The sequence below is a fragment of the Sminthopsis crassicaudata genome, chromosome 3, assembly GCF_048593235.1.
Source record: "Sminthopsis crassicaudata isolate SCR6 chromosome 3, ASM4859323v1, whole genome shotgun sequence".
NCBI classification, from domain to species: domain Eukaryota; kingdom Metazoa; phylum Chordata; class Mammalia; order Dasyuromorphia; family Dasyuridae; genus Sminthopsis; species Sminthopsis crassicaudata.
The window spans coordinates 489286054-489303927 of NC_133619.1; the positions used below are offsets into that span (position 1 = coordinate 489286054).

At 37.4% G+C, this 17874-nt stretch overlaps 1 non-coding gene across 1 annotated transcript; it reads right to left on the reverse strand.

The window, feature by feature from the left end:
• Nucleotides 1–15863: 15863 nt before the first annotated feature.
• Nucleotides 15864–15968, reverse strand: LOC141565160 (U6 spliceosomal RNA). The gene has a single exon (XR_012488861.1). It is a non-coding gene; the product is annotated as a U6 spliceosomal RNA (small nuclear RNA).
• Between the last annotated feature and the right edge of the window lie 1906 nt (nt 15969–17874).

The following is a 17874-nucleotide window of genomic DNA, read 5'->3' on the forward strand; positions in this document are numbered from 1 at the left end:
AGCTGCTGGTCTCTGTCCCTGGGAATTATCTGTAATTTGTATATAACTATGTGTGTGCATGCTGTTTCCTCAGACTTTGTACCCCCAGTGCCTAGCATTGTGCATGGCACAGAGTTGGAACATAATAAATGCTTGTTGATTGATTGATTGATTGATTTTACCTCATAGCTCTTGCAGCTACAGTTATATCTTCTAGTTTTCTTCTCTGTGGAGATATAGAATTGCCCCAGCGATCAGATGTTGCAGTCAATAGCAGAGCCATAACAAATATTTTTGTGCCCTGGGCAAGTAGAAGAAAATGTGCTCAAGACAAAGAGAACATTGAGAAGAGCTTAATTATAATGCAGGTACTCATATCATGTAGCTTCTGACTTTAAGTCATCCTTCTTGCTTAAATAGGTGTTAAATTCAGTTATTTCCACAGTGATGATGGACATTAAGCACTTTGAAGATCTCCAAATTTCAGTCCTCTGGGACAAAATCCTTACCTCTTTGTCCTGGTTATAACTCTGGCTGCAGCCAAAGCCTTAACTCCATAGAGATGAAGAAAGCTTCTCCACAGAAGGGAAAGGACACTGGACTTTGAGTTAGTTCAGACGCAGACACTTACTAGCTATGTGATCCTGGCTAATTCATTCAATCTCTCTCTACCTTGGGTTCCTTAAATGAAGAGGTTGGATGAGATGGTCTTTAAAGTCCCTTCCAACAGTCCATTTAGTACCCTATACAATGAGAAGCTACAGTGAGTGAGAGATGCCAGAGTCTGAACCCTAATTCTCCCCGTCCCTCACATGAAACCCAAGTGTGACATGGACAGACTGGGCCTATCCTAGCAACATCCCTTTTATCTCCATAACAGCTTTCTCTACCTAAATACTCATATGGCATGAAGTTGTCACAGTGTGGGAAAGGACTCAGTTTAAAATAATCATTCTGTGTGGAGGTGTCCCTACCCTAAAGCCTGTTCTGAAATCCACCTGGCATCCTATCCCTCCCAATTATTCTTGTTTGTCTGTTTGTCTCAGCAACAGCAAGTGGATAAGTCACTTAACATCTCAGCATCCTAGTTTTCTCACTGGCAAAAGGAGGAGGTTGGATTCCATGTCACTCCCCCCCCATCTCCCCAGGATCCTTCCAGCCCTTAATTTATGATGCTTAGAACCTAGGAAGTTAAATAGAGTAACAGATTTGGGCTAGCTATCTCCTAGAGGCATCTTTTGTTGTTTGTTCTTCATTTTCAGAGGACCAGTGACATCCCAACGAGATGTCTTGACTTGCACATAAATTGGATTTAAGTAAAACAGAATTGCAAAGTCATCAGCTTCACTCTCTCTTCCAGAGTCATTGAAGTCCAGTAGCAAGACAGAAGTCAAGGCAATTGGCAATGGCCTGAGATGCAGTGGATGACTGACATCTTTGATATGTGACCAAGTTCTAAGCACCTGCTTCTGCTGCCTTCATGGCTATCAGAACAAATTGCTATCCTAGAGGCAGCTAGACGGGCAATGCATAGAGTTCTGGGCCTGGAGTCAGGAAGATCTGATTTCAAATATGGCTTTAGAAATTTACTAGCTGATTGACTCTGGGCAAGTTACTTAAATCTTTACCTTGGTTTCCTCAACTGTAAATGGGGATAATAGTACCTGTCTCCTAAAGTTGTAAAGATCAAACGAGATATTTATAAAGCATTTTGTGTAAGTCTGGGACATAGTAGACAGTATATAAATTGTATATATATATATATATATATATATATATATATATATATATATATATATATATATATATATATATATATATGTATATATATATATATATATGTAGGGTGTATACATAATCATATGTGTGCTTGGGTATGTATGTTTGTTTGTATATATGTGTGTATATATATATATATATGTATATATATGTGTGTGTATGTATATAATCTACATTTAATAAATACTTGTTCCCTTCCTTTTTTCACTAGTGTCTACTTTACAACTTTACAACTGGCCTGTTTTCTCAGTGTCTATCTTGAACTTATCTCCATTTTCATTATATAGGACAATGTCCAAAGAACAAAGTAATTCACCAAACATTAAACAAATGCTTTTGATATATAAGTTCTGTACGTCTTACCTTAGATATACTAAACTAAAACATACCTTAGAACTTACCTTAGCTAAGGATTCATAGGCATGAATGGGTTACAATCTAAAACATGAGAGAGTATCTATTGTTAATAAGATCATAGATCCATGAAAATCTAGAAAGTGTAAGGAGCACCACTCTAGAAACTGGGGGAGAGACAAAGTTTAGATAAAACATTGTCCCTCTCCTCAAACTAGTCTTGAACCAAAATATCCTGTTCTTCCTGACTTAATTCAAGCCCAGTTCTGCTACCAAAACATCCTCCTTTCAAGTCATTGCAGCTACCCCTGGTCATTTAATATTCTTCTTTCCAGATGCCACTGTAAAAATTCAGCCTGCAGCAAATTATATAACTTTCTCTACCCTGTTTTCTCCAAAAGCTTCATTTTCATTGTTGTCCTCTTTAATCCACACATCCTGTCATCAGTTCACAGGCCTATTAAATTAATGCAACCTCGCTTAGTGCACATTAATCCTCACCTAGTACAAGTTAATCCATACTCAGTCTGAACATGAATTTCTAAAATCAATGTTTTTTTTTAATTTCATCTATAGGAAAATATATTACAAAAGAACCCACAATTCTTGTAGAGGGAAATATTTCTTTATAGCAGATGACCTCTACCCTGTAGTTTGGCAGAATGAAACAGAATCAGTCTTACATCTCAGCAGCATCCCATGGATAGTGAAACCTCAGCTGCCAAAACAACTGGGTCATGGGAACTCATTGGTTCTGCCATTGGGGAAGAATACAAGAAATGTTTGTGAGGGAACTGGAGTGCCAGCTTTCCAGAAATTTCTATCCTTTAGGCATAGTTACAGTTCTTTATCCTCATGCCCACCCACAACTTCAGTACCCAATTGGAACCAGCCTGCAGAAAACTTGCTTCCAAAATCAGCCCTGAAAGTCTGACCCTCTTTTTATCTTTCCTTTTCCCAGGGAATTACTTCATTGGTCTCAGTGGCCATTAGGGACTTAAGGATTTATAAATCTACCAAGTGGGATTAGGGGTTAGGAGAGAAAATGAAAAGAAAGGGAAAAAAAAAGAAAAGTGAGTATTCGGAGTCCCTGGATGGGGAAATGTGTCCTAAATTCCTTTTCAGCCTAAGGACTATCTATAGCTCTTTTAGATGTTAGACTACAGGATACCTGCCAAAGGTCCAGGCTGGCTGACCTCTGGGGTTTTTATATTCTACACATTGGTGTGTGTTGAGGTTGGGGATGAATGACTGGCAAAAAGGGACTGGGGAAGAGGTGGCTCTATATTATTGGGGGAGATAGTATGTTATTCACCAAGAGAAACAATCATATGATTTCTCCTTTCTTTTTTTTTTTTTCTTGCTTTTCTTTTGTAACTCAGCAGATCACAATATTTGCCCATTACTACTCAATGGTTGGGTTGTGTGTGATTCCTGTTCAGTGAAATCACAGGAAATAATAAGCTATGCACAAGGACTAAACAATGCAGAATAGATCATAGTGCTCACGCGTATATACATGTATATACACACATGTATGGATACACACATACTCATACTTGTATGTGTATCACTCTCTCATATTAAATGTTGCTGGATGCATCAGAAAATGGAAATTCTCTCAAAATCTATTGGCTATTTCTGGAAGAGGAAGCCTGCTTAGCAATGTCTTGAGTTTTCTCATCACTAACACAGCTGCTTCTCTTTCCCTCTCTTTTTCTTTCCTCTCTTCTTATTTCTGGTGAAGAAGAGGACAAAGTGAAAGAGAACATTTCCAATCCCTTCCTCCTTTATTAATGTAAAATTAATTAAAGTAATCTCTCAGGGAGTGCTGCCCTTCCAGATGGGCTAAAACCATCTATTCAGTGGGGGGGAGTTGACAGGGAAAAAACAACGGGGAGATGAGGGGTATCAGAAAGGGAAATTATAGCTGTTTGGTCTCTGGATCGGGGCTTCTTTGTATGTCTATTGTCTTCCTGGGCAGCTAGGTGGCAAAGTGGGTAGAACATCAGGTCTGGAGTTAGGAAGACTCATCTTCCTGAGTTCCTAATCTCAGACAATTACTAACTGTGTGACTCTGAGCAAGTGACCTAACTCTGTTTGCCTCAATTTTCTAAACTATTAAAAAATGAACTAGAGCAGGAAGTGGCAAACCATTCCAGTATCTTTGCCAATAAAAGCCCCAGTGGGGTCATAAAGAGTTGGACACAACTGAAAATGAGTGAAATGTTTTCTTTCCCCTCTTCCTAGTTGATTTACAGGTGATCAGTCTACGTAATTCTCCATAATTCTGGGTTGGGCCCTGTGTGTACACTATGATAGTGAGGATGTTAATCCTCCTCTCCAGCTGTTCCCAACAAAGTCCTACATGAGGCAAGCCCCCGGCAAACCTACCATTTATCAGGGACTTTTTGTTCCTGTTTGTAGGTAATGCCTAGAGGATAAGCCCTAGTTGCACAGGGGAAGCTTCCCTCTGTTTCCTCTAAAAGCACCACTGGAGAGTATTTCTTCACAGTCCTAGAGAGGTATTGGTCCAGGAACTCCACTAGGTGGGTACAAGTCTTTCCCCATTCGCTCTATGGAAACCTCACGTTTTCAGTGACAGTCTTTGCACAGTTTAATTTGGTCCAAGCTCCAGTTAACCAGCCACCTCTGGACCCTTCTCATTCCCTGCCTCCTCCTGATAGCCTCAGCTCAACTGGAATAATTGCTTCTCAAAAAAAAAAAAAAAAAAAAAGATAAATGTGCCAGAGCAGTTTTAAAAAACTAGGAGAGGGTCAAGTCCCTTCTCTCTATCCTTAAACACTAAGACCTGATTAAGGGGCCCAAGGCACAGTAGAGATAGGGATGAGATTAGGTTGTCCCTTTTAACAAATTTTTTTTTTCCTGAGCCTTCCCCCAAACATATAGTTTTTTTTCTCCTTCTGCACCTTCTCAAAGCAACAGAAGGAGAAAGGCAGGAGTGTATTTTGTCCAGCTGTACCTTGATTTCCTGTATAGAGCCTGAGGCCCTTATCTCATCTCTTAAAATATGGAGTCATTCCTTAGTTTGCCCAGGGGCAGAGTTTATCTTCAATGTACATTCTCCTCTACATTTTACCATTCTTCCTTCCAGCTCCCCTTATTCTGCTCTTCCCAGCTCTGGGTGATTGCCAGAACTTACCCACTTAGTTCTTCCTCTTTCCCTATCCCCCAGTCCCTCCCCTAAAACTTGACAGTTCTATGTTCCATTCTCTTAGGGCCCTGCTTTCTGCTAGGTGATATGGAATCATACAACAATGGGCTCAGTCTTAATCTAAATGACCCTTGAGACCCCTTCCAGATTTAAGATTCTATATTCTGTGATTCATTTATATATCTAATTTCTGAAGATCTCTCAGTTGTGTCAGTATTTTCCGTTCTGTTTCTAACTACTTCACCTAGGGATTGTAGACATGGTCCACTGGGTTTCTTATCTTCAGAATGGGATAACTTTTATACAATGTGTCTTTAGTAAAAGGCTTTTTGCATATGATTCCAATATCTCTTGTTTCTCATCCACAGCATCCCAATAATCAAAAGAACAGACTCCTTTCTAGCCAATAGACAACTCTTCAATTTGAGAGGGCTGTGGGACCTTTACCTCTGATGCCTTGTTATTAAATATAACTTCATTTCAAATCAGCCAGTCTTCATTAAATATCTACTATGTGCAAGATATTTTGTTTGTCCTGGGGATATGAAGATGGGAAATAGTCCAGTACCTTCCCTTAAGAAGTTTACAGACTACTAGAAGGTTAAGATGTGCACAGAAATAATAATGATACAAGTTAGAATGAGATGTATATAGGAGAGATCAAAAGGAGAGTGATGGCAGATCCTAGGAAGCAAGGATAAGTTTTTACTTGTAATCAAGAAAAGTCTGTGGTGTTATTTAAGCTGGGTCCTGAAAAAAGGGAAGGATCTCCATGGGGGGAGACATATTAAGAATATTTTTTTCCAAATAGGGAGATTAGGCTCAGCTGCAAAGAGAGGAGACAGGGGAAGAGTGCAAAAGAGGAATGACTAACAGTCTGGATGTTGACTGGAAGGATGATACTGGCCTCAGAAGAAATAGTTAAGTTGAGAAAAGGGCAAATACACTATGGCATATGCGCAAAAGGTTAATGTGCAGTGATTTAGGAAAATTTTAATAACTGCCATTTATTTAGCACTTTAACATTTATCCAATTTTGGTTAATTTTATAGGCTCATGCAAGCCTACAATGCCTCTCCCCCACAAGGTACATTCCTCCCAAATGTTTACAAAAAGCTATCTAATGAATCATTATAAGTAACTATCATCTACTTGTAACATTATACTTCCACTTACTGATTTGAGGAATTGTGTGCATGAATTTTGATAGTATAATACTAATATCATCCATTGTACTTGACATAAATTTATTTTGGCTTTTTGTTCTGTCTTCATTTACATTACTAAAATCATTGTGTATATTATTCTTTTGACTTTTCTTCACTCTTCATCACTTCATATAAGTCTCCTGATATTTCTCTAAGTTCATCATATTTATCATTCCTTACATTCATAATAAAGTCTTTCTCCTGAACTCAGTCCTGCATCAATAATTTTCTATTAGGTATTTCCAACTGGATGTCCCATAGGATGTCTCTCACTAATCATGTTCAAAATATATATAACTCATTTTTTCTAAACACACCCTTTCCTCAAATCCTCTATTTCCCTCCAAAGCACCATTATTCCTCTAGTCACCTGGGCTCCAGACCTTAGAGTTACCTCCATCACCTTTCTTTCACTCACATTTCCAAGTCCAGTAATGTCAAGTCATGTCAGCTTTAAATCTGCAACATCTCTCCCATTTTCCTCCTTCTCTGTCCTCACACAGCCCCTATCCTTTTTCAAGTCTTGAGAATTTCTTGCCTAGAATGCTGCCTTAGTTTCCAAATTTTCTCCTTAACTCATCTCCCTTCTTTCCAATGCATTGTCCATCTAACCGATAAAGTGATTTTCCTAATGCACAAATCTGAACATGTTACTTGTATCAAGAACTGATGGTTACTTATAGTCAGAGTAGAAAGGAAGAGATGGATTTGAAACTATATCAGAGGTAAAATTGGCAGAACTTAGCAACTATTTAAGTTTGGGAGTCAGGTGAGGAAGGCTAAGGAAGTTCCAAAATTTCAGATCTGGATGACTTCAAATTGAAATAAAGAGGTTGGGAGAAAAAACAGGATGTGCTTTCTTTATTTGGACCAGTGGCAGGGTAGAGGAGAGATTGCAAAAGGGAGGCGAACATGAAAAGTTACATCTAGGACATGTTGAGTGGAATACCAGTGGAATAGTTAGCTGAAGACATCTTGGAAGAAGTTATGCTTTAAAATCAGAAGCTTCCACATTCCTAGACTGGGGAGCCCAAAGTGAGAGCAAACAATAAAAAGAAAAAGAAGTTTGAGACCCTCTCAGAGGAAATATGACATTCTTAATAAGAGTTCCATTTTGTTGATATGCTTTTCAGATTTAAAACAGTTGGTGTTAGTAGGCATTGAATAAAAAAAGATAAGAAAAGGGGGAATTAAAAAAGAAGAGGAAACTGATAAAAGTCAGCCTTGCTTACTAATCAGTAATGGTTCTCGAAAGCACTTAATCACTTAGGGGCTCTGGACTCCACCAGAGTATAACTCCTGATAAAAACAGGACAAGTCAACTAAATGAAGGCCAGCCCTGTTGCATGTTTGGAATCAATCAATAACACAGTCAAAATGATATGGTCTCTGCTTCAAGAAGGTTATGTTCTGCTAGAGGGGATACAATTTGGATATAGTTAAGTGAATATGAAATATGTACAAAAATAATGAGAGGTAGCAAGGTATAGTGGATAAAGAGCCAGTTGGTCACTTAGTCCACAAGAATTTATTAAATGTTTATTGTTCTAAATACTAGATATACAAAGAAAGGTGAAAATACCCCATGCCCACAAAGAGCTTATATTTTAATGGAGCAAACATTGTATAAAAAAATATATCCAGATACCCACAGAATAGATGGCAAGTTGCATAAACTACTTTGGAGAAGGTAGTTTCCACCCTGGGAATTCAATACCCCAGTGAAATCACAGGTCTTTATCAAAACAAACAAAATAATACAAAATTATTTCAAGATGGAGAGAAGAACAAATATGGCTCTTGGATGATACCACAACACCAGCAGCTCTTTGTCAAACACCATTAAGGAGCCACTGCAGAATTATTGAGAAGTTTCTGTATGATATACATTCTAGTCCTGCCATAATATATGAAATGTGTGTGTATATGTGTGAGTGTATGTGCCCTACTGATCATATGGGGAAATGTCTTGTTTTGTGTACCCTGAAGAAGAGTAAAAGTGAACTCAGGGAGGGGGGGTTTCTACTGATCTGTGTGACAAAAGATTGTGACATGGTTGGGGGGAAGGGGTAGCAGCTGGTTTGGCAAATAAGGAAATAACTTAATTCAGGGTGTTCTCTGGTGTCCTAGGTGATTCATTGTGAATCAATTAAATTCATTTTCAATAATTTCAACTCAATTTAATAAACATTTATTAAGTGCCTCCTATAGGAAAGGCATTGTGCCAGGTGCTAGGAATGCAATGATGAAAGAGACAAGTTTCTTAACCTCAAAGACCTTCCAATATAGTAAAGAAGATAGGAATTCAAATAGCTGTAATTCATATTTTAAAATAAGAACTTCATAAGACAGATTCAAAATGCTAAGAAAACGTTTGCCTATGGGAGACTCCTTCAAGGAATAGTACTTCAGCAATACTTGAAGGAATAAAATATTTTCAATAGGTAAATTTCAGGAAGGAGTTGAGTCCTGAGTACAGGGAATTGTGTGAATAAGATCATGGAGGTAGAAAAAAGCACAGAAGATCAAAAAAAAGGTGAGTGTTCAAGTCTAGCTTTGATGTTGTCTAAATCAGCAATACTCCAATGTTTTAATATCCTAAAAATTGTTAAAGATATCAAAGAGCTTTTATGTGCTTTTTTGTGTTTATATAAGTCCCATTTGTCAATTTTTACTCTATTAGAAATTCAAATGGACAATTTAAAAATATTTATATATTAATTCACTTAAATAACAATAAACTCATTACATGTTAACATAATTTCTTTCTGAAAAATGAATATTTTCCCCAAAAAATTAGTGAGAAAAGTGGTATTGTTTTATGTATGTTTAACTTAATAGAAGACATGTGGCTTTGCAAATATGGTTCTGCATTCAACTTATTGTAATATGTTGTTTTGTTTGAAGGATATGAAGAAAATCCAGCCTCAAACAGATTTGAAATTGGAAAAAGAGGGTATTTTAGTATCCAAATAACATTTTAGTATTATTATGAAAATAATTTTCATTCTACAAATCTCCCGGAAAGGATCTTGGGAACCCTCAGATATTGACAGACTATAATAACCATCCATTTAACATAAAGGAAAAGAGTGTGAGAGAACAGGAAACATACCCAAGAGGGGTTTATTGAATAACTAATATTGTATAAGATATTAGCTATACCCTTCCTCTTGACCTACATGAAGTTGCCTGTAACATATACATAGGACTACTATATCACCTAAAGAGCTCCAATCAGTTGCAACATCAATTAAATTCTTATCTTTAGTGTTGAAATCCTACAGTTAAACTGACAACCTAGGAGATCAGAGATAAGAACTAAATTTCGATTTGCCCCAGATTCAATGTTGGATGATTTCTTATTTCCTTAGCATTCATTGATCCCTTCTAAGGTCAATTTAAAAAACAGTCATTGCTAATATCCTTTGAGAAGTTGAGGATGTTTATGCCTCCAAATGTCAAAATCTAAGTCTGACCATGAGAACTCATTGGAGTTCACAGAAATATACAGATAAAGAGAGTTTCTTTCTTCCATTATTAGCAATTATAGTCTACACTGATGGCTACTTCTTACAGTTTTTATGTAGAAGGTTCAGGCCTTGTGTATGGATTAGACCAGCTGACTTTTAAGGTTCTTTCCACCTCTAAATTCTTGTCTTCTAACCTATTAAGATCACTGCTACCAGTCATTATTAGACTATTGTCATCTTCAAGAGAGGCGCCATATTTAATCAGACTCTCACATCATAGTAATTTGGTGCTATTTCATGCACAATACCATTGTACTTATTTTCCCAAGAAAAGGATTTCCCTTGATTTTGCTTTAGATGCTATTTCTGCCTTTCATCTCTACCATCTCCTTGACTCTATCCTCCCCTCACAAATGAAATCTGTATTGCTATTCCAATGGCCTTTCCTTGATCCTCATCTTTACTGTCCTTTCTGCAGCATTTGGCACTAATAATAACTCCCTTCTTCTGGACACATCTCTTACTTGGGTTTTTATGACACCTCTTCTGGTCAAAGTTCTCTTCCAACATGTCTGAATAAGCCTTGTAAGTTTCTTTCCATACTGCCTATGGATGGATGCACACTAAAGTTCTATAGCAATCCCTCTTCTTTCCATTCATTGTTTGGGTTTTAATGGCTCAGAGTAAGTGTAAATAACAATTATTTACTGCTCTGGCCAGAAACTTTGAGGGTCTTCCCCTCCAAGATTGAATCTTTTGTGAAAATAAACTAGGGCATCTTTTTGCCTTAATTCTTACCTAGTCTTTAATTACTAAATGGGTGCTCAGACAAAATGAGACCTAGGAAACTCAACAGCTTAAAAGGGCCAACGTCTCCCATTGCATCCATCCATCTTGATCCATTCTTACCACTGGATCCACATGACTCCGGAAGAAAAAAATAAAGTGGTGACTTGCATAGAACCACCTTCACTTAAATCCAATTCATTGCAAGTCAAGGTATCACTGTGCTAATGTCATAGTAAAGTCTTTGAGAACAAAGGAATACAACAACAACAAACTTTCTTGGTAATCTGATCACCTTGTTGTTCAGTTATTTCAGTTTTGTCTGACTCTTTCTGACCCTATTTGGGGTTTTCTTGACAAAGTGGTTTGGCATTTTCTTCACCAGCTCATTTTACAGATGAGGAAACTGAGGCAAATACGGTTATGTCATTTTCCAATATCACAAAGCTAATAAGTGTGGGAGGATGGATTGAATTCATATCTTCCTGACTCCAGGTCCCACAATCTAACCATTGCAACACCATGTTCAAATATCTTTTGAAAGATATTCACCAATAACCAGACCCCATTTTTTTCCTGAGCTCCACTCCTTCATCTCATATCTAACTGCCTGTTGGACACATACATAGGCATCTGATACTTCAACACATCCAAAACAGACATTCAAATCTTTACTCTCCTTAGCACAGGATGTGAAATATGGCAGGTACTTAATAAATGTTTAATAATAACTGACTGACTCTCCCTCAATCTCCATATCAAATCAAATTCCAAGTTCTGTTGATTACATCTCCACAACATTTTTTTCATCCTTTTTCTTTCTATTTACATAGCTACCAATTCAATGAAAACTTTTATCACCTAATGTCCAGACTATAGAAATAGTTACTTAATTGGCTTTTCTGCCTGTGATTTCTTCTCTCTCCAATACATCCTCTATGCAGCTGCCAATTTATATTACAAAATTCTAGGTCTGAGCATATTATTCTCCTGCTCAATAAACTTCAATGACTCCCTATTGTCTCATTTATTTAGAATTTAAAGACCTTTATAGTCTGACTGTAGATTATTTTTCCTGGATGATTAAAGATTACTTCTTATCTGTAATGATCCCAAAGGTTTACTTATCCCCAGATACAGAGAAACCTCAGAGAAACTCAAAACACCCTCAAGGAAAGTTGAATAAAACCAGCAGTAATATCCTAAAGCTATATTTTCTGCCATCAGAGAGTTTTAATAGCCAGTAGCTCTCAAAGCTCCAGTTTGGTCACTTCCCACTAGAGTGAATCAATACCAGTGTCCAGATCCAGGTGCCTCATTTCCTCCCTGCAGGGTCTGATCCAGCTAGACCCAGATAAAAAGTCTATAAAATCCCAAAAGACTTTACTCCCTGGAGTCATCAAAGCCTCCAATAGGGCACCTAACTCCAACCAGGAGCTCATGCTCCCTCATTTTGTGAGTTCCTCTCAATAAAGCTGGCTTGCTTTACTGTCCTAATGTGTGTTTTATTTTTTATTATTTTATTATAGGGGAAGGACATAGGCATTTCTATAGAACCTATATGTGCCAGACACTATGTTAAGTGCTGCTTTTTTTTTTTTTACAAATATTATTTCATTTAATCCTCTCAACAACCCTTTAAAAAAAAGCTGCTATTATTTTTACAGATGAGGAAACCAAGGCAAAAAGCAGATTTGTGACATGTTCAGAATCACACAGCTCTAAGTGTCTGAGGCAGAATTTGAGTTCAGGCCTGGCACTCTATCCATATGCCACCTGCTCTATGGGACTTTGGTATCCCAAATATTTCTAAGTCTGTGTTAAGACATTGTTGTATAACATAAGTTTGAGATAACCCAGCCTACATGCTGTTCCTTTATATATGACATTCTCAGACATTGGTACCTTTCCATAGATAGTCCATCATTCTTAAAATGCTCTTCCTCCCTATATCCACTCACATGAAAGAGTGTTCCAAATCACTATTGATCAGAGAAATGCAAATTAAGACCACTCTGAGATACCACTACACACCTGTCAGATTGGCTAAGATGACAGGAACAAATAATGACAAATGTTGGAGGGGATGTGGGGAAATTGGGACACTAATACATTGCTGGTGGAGTTGTGAAAGAATCCAGCCATTCTGGAGAGCAATCTGGAATTATGCCCAAAAAGTTATCAAACTGTGCATACCCTTTGACCCAGCAGCGCTACTACTGGGATTATATCCCAAAGAAATACTAAAGAGCAGAAAGAGACATATGTGTGCCAAAATGTTTGTGGCAGCTCTTTTTGTTGTAGCTAGAAACTGGAAGATGAATGGATGTCCATCAGTTGGAGAATGGTTGGGTAAATTGTGGTATATGAAGGTTATGGAATATTATTGCTCGGTAAGAAATGACCAGCAGGAGGAATATAGAGAGGCCTGGAGAGACTTAAATCAACTGATGCTGAGTGAAACGAGCAGAACCAGAAGATCACTGTACACTTCAACAACAATACTGTATGAGAATGTATTCTGATGGAAGTGGAAATCTTCAACATAAAGAAGATCCAACTCACTTCCAGTTGATCAATGATGGACAGAGGTAGCTACACCCAGAGAAGAAACACTGGGAGGGGAATGAAAATTGTTAGCACTAATATCTGTCTGCCCAGGTTGCATGTACCTTCGGATTCTAATGTTTATTGTGCAACAAGAAAATGATATTCGCACACATGTATTGTACCTAGACTATATTGTAACACATGTAAAATGTATGGGATTGCCTGTCGTCGGGGGGAGGGAATAAAGGGAGGGGGGGTAATTTGGAAAAATGAATACAAGGGATAATATTATAAAATATATATATATATATATATATATATATATATATATATATATATATATATATATATATATATATATAAAATAAAAAAAAAATGCTCTTCCTCCTCATTTCCACCTCTTGGAACTCCTGTTTCCTTGCAGTGCCACATTTTCAAGACATTTTTGCTAGTTCCTGCAATTGTTGGTGTCTATGTCTAAATCAGTTTTATTTATTTTGCATACACCTTATATTTACTTATCAATGAACTTGTGGCATTCCTCCAGTAGTGTATAACTCTTTGAGGGCAAGGACTACTACCTTATTATATTTGTATCTTCTGGGTCTATCATATCAACTGCATCATCATAGACATCCAATAAATATTGATTGATTGATTTCAGTGATACAACCCAACTGTCCAGGAAATAGCAATGCATGCATGGGACTATAGAAGCTTAAAAGATGGATAACAAGGTCTCAGTGTTCAAAGATCACAATTGGTGGTTGTCCTTCCTGGTTAAAGAGGACTAAAATGATATCACTACAGCAAGTCAAGGTACAGTGTATCCTGCTGTGCCTTACCAGACCACTTAGAACTCAGAAGGCTCTACCACGTGTCAGATAGTCCACTTGGGGTGGAGATGTCTCTAATTTTGCATATCTCATGTTTCTGGAGGCATATAATTAAGTTGAAGAGATAAGGAATAAATACATGAAAAACTAAATCATGACAATGAAACAAGACACAAAGCAAAGAGGTGCCCAAAGGCAGGATAGGATTAATTTCCAGATGAGCAGAACAGACTAAAGAGTTATGAGTTCCCAGGAGAGAGAAGTCAATGTGAGCTGATGGGACTCTTTGTTTGAAGTGGAGATAGGACTTTAAGGTCTGGATGGATGACCTAGGGTAAAGGATTTACCTTAGTTGTTAAAGGATTACAGTTGGGAATCACAAGTAAGGCAAGAAGGATATGAAGATAGGAAAAGTTTGTATGGAAGGTCAATAGACCACCATATGTCTGGCTTCTCTTGTCAATATATTGGATGAGTAAATAGCCAAGATCACTCAGAGTCCTTGCCACTACTGTTGCTAATGCTATAAGTATGTGATCGTGTAAGAAATATTGCAATATTTCAATATCTAAAATCACCACCGTGCTCTGCCTCTGGGAGCCAAGTGACATGTACATGTGATACCTCTTACATTGAGAGTTCAGGCCCAGAGAATATTGAATTTGTAAACAGTTTTGCATCTAAAGCTTCCTCTAAATGTCAGAGCATGAAGTCTCAATTCCGCAATCAGCACATTTCAGAGAGGACTCACAATTCAATATCGCAGGATAGAAAAACGAATAGAAATTCAGTTGGAGCAATGCAGCACAATCAAACATATCCACTCTGGAGTGAAACAGGAATAGAATAAAACATGATTTGTTTGGGAATCTAGAGAGGAGGGGCTGGGAAACAGGGGTGGTTTCTCTTCACTGATCAGTGGAACTAAGAAAATAAAGAGAGGAGAGTCCAGTTTGGGACAGGGTGTGTGTGTGTGTGTGTGTGTGTGTGTGTGTGTGTGTGTGTGTGTATGTGTATGTGTGTGTGTGTGTGCGTGTGTGTGTGACCTGCCCTATAGGTGTACATATATTTGCATATGTGAGTATACCTGTTCTTGCACAAGGATATCTGCTTCAGGACCAGTGTATGCTGGGGGACTAGAACTTTATATGGTGTTAGGACTTACATTACCTTGCTGGCATTAGACCCAGAGGCAGAGGACCTAGGTTCAAATCCCAGCTCTGCTTCCTACCACTTAAGGAAATCATCTCACTTCCTTGAGCCCCAGTTTTTCCATTTGCAAAATTGGGGGGTGATACCAGAATTCATAGCTACTAAGGACCTTTCTACCTCTAAGTCTGTGAGTCTTAGGGCTGTCTGTGACACAGGGCTCATACAACCCTTATAAACACAAGCACAGATATTCTCCTTGGGACCAAGGATGAGGGATCCTAGCTACTGGCCCCAAGTCTCAGTGCTACTGCAACTGGATGGTTCTCAGTCTCTCCTCAGAGAACTAGTGTTGGCCAGTACAGGTGACGAGCCCATTCTGTCTTGAAGCATGGCGTTAGGGACATCCAAAAGCCCTCCATTTTCTCAAAATCCAGTCCCATGACTAGCCTGCTTTGGGAATTTCAGCCTCTTCATCCTCAAATGACATGATTGACCTATAAGGAGTTCTTTTTTTCATTTTAGTAAGTTTTTGTTGATATTTGCGGTTTCTTATATCACTATAATTGTTACAAAAAATATGTAATACTTCATGATTTTGTGAGTTATCCCTATCCAGAGGCCATGCTAATTTTCTCTGTATCTTTCCAATTTTATTATGTGTTGTCAAAATGAGCACTTATGAAGAATTAATTCCTAACATTCTTGGTTGGAGGGTGGTTTGTGGACCTCCTTTTAGCAGTCTGGGGAAGCCTGTGTACCCCTTCTAACAGTAAAAAACAACATTTACATGGACATCTAGGTGGCACAGTGTACAGAATTCAAGCATGAAGTCAGAAAGATTCATCTTCCCTGAGTTAAAATTTAGGTTTAGACATTTAGTAGTTGTGTGAACCTGAGCAAGTTGCTCAGTCTCTGCCTCAGTCTCCTCATGGATTGGAGAAGGAAACTGCAAACCACTCCAGTATCATGACGGAAATGGGATTATGAAGAGTCAGACAGGACTAAACAACAATTAAACAATAGCATCATTTATATAGAACTTACATGTGCTAGGCACTGTTCTAAGAGTTTTACAGACATTATCTCATCTGATTCTCACAACCTGGCAAGGTAGATGCTGTTATTAACTCTTATTTTAAGAAGACATTGAGGCATACAAAAAGTGACTTATACAGAGTCACTCAGCTAAGTATATGAGGCTTGATTTGAATTCAGGTCTTCCTGACTCTAGACCTGGCTCTAGTTATAATGCCACCTAATTGCCTTTGAAATATGTAAAATAATATACATGACAGAAGAATTGTGTGTGTTTAACATCATATTGGATTACTTGCTGTTTAGGGGAGGAGGGGAGGGGAAGGGAGAGAAAAAAATTTGGAACACAAGGTTTTGAAAGAGGGAATGTTGAAAACTATGCAAATGTTTTGAAAATAAAAGGCTTTAATAATAAAAAAGAAAAAAATAATATACATGAGATTACAAAGGAAATCAACTGTGCAGATTTCAAAAAAATGGATAGGAAAAAGTAAAAAAAAGTAATTATTTCATAAAAATACAGCATAAAGGGAAGAACAGAAAACAGGTGGGGTTGGAAGGCTGGTAATGGTAATCTGGATTGAAGAGGAAACAATATGTACATCTGAACAGAGTAAGAAGTTTTCTGAACTAGAGGAATGGAGGGAGACATTTTTAAAAGGGTGTATAGAATAAGATTAGAAAAACAGGGGGAGAAGAAGTAGGGATTTTTTTTTTTGAAGAGAAATAGGAGAACAATTTATACAATGACATTATCAAAAACAAACTTCAGGAGACCTTAGAAGAATCTGGAAGATCAATGCAATGATAAAACAGAAATCTAGTGATCTGAAGATATATTGTACTATGCAGCCCCTGCCAAGCAGGTGATGGAATTAAAATGCAGCAAGAAACATGTATTTTAGGACATGGCCAATGTGGGAATTTGTTTTACTGAAGTATACTTGTTTGTTATGAGGATTCTGTTTGGTTTTTTTAATCATTCAATTGAGGGTAGAGTCGGAAAGAGAAAAAAAAATCCTTATAAAAATGAATGAATAAATAAATAATTATGAGGAAAATATTTCCAAGTGTTATGCCAACAACAATAGTATCATATTACCCTAGGTTGGGTTTTCCTTTAAAAAAAAAAAGGTTGCTTTTGAGGTTTCTCTTCCTAAAACAGAACTTCAGTCATCTGCTATTCATAAAAATGGACCACAAAGAAATTTGAGGTATGACTATTGTTTTATGGCTCACAGAAACAGAAAAGCTATTGTTTTAATGTTTTTTCCCTTTTGTAAAACATTTTCCTATTAATGGTCATCCACCCCAATAATGAAATTCATCCTCCTATCTTCTACCTCACAGTCCTACCCTGAACATAGAAAAAAATTCCATCAGAAATAGGTGTGGATTATTGTTTTAAAATTAATGTAAGTTATACGTAGATTATGTATTAGAAGTAGGGATTTTAAAGGAGTGAGTGAATTAAGGAATAAGAGGATAAGAGGAAAAAGATAAAGTAATAGAAATAAGATAAAAAGAGAGGCTGAGAAGGAAAATAT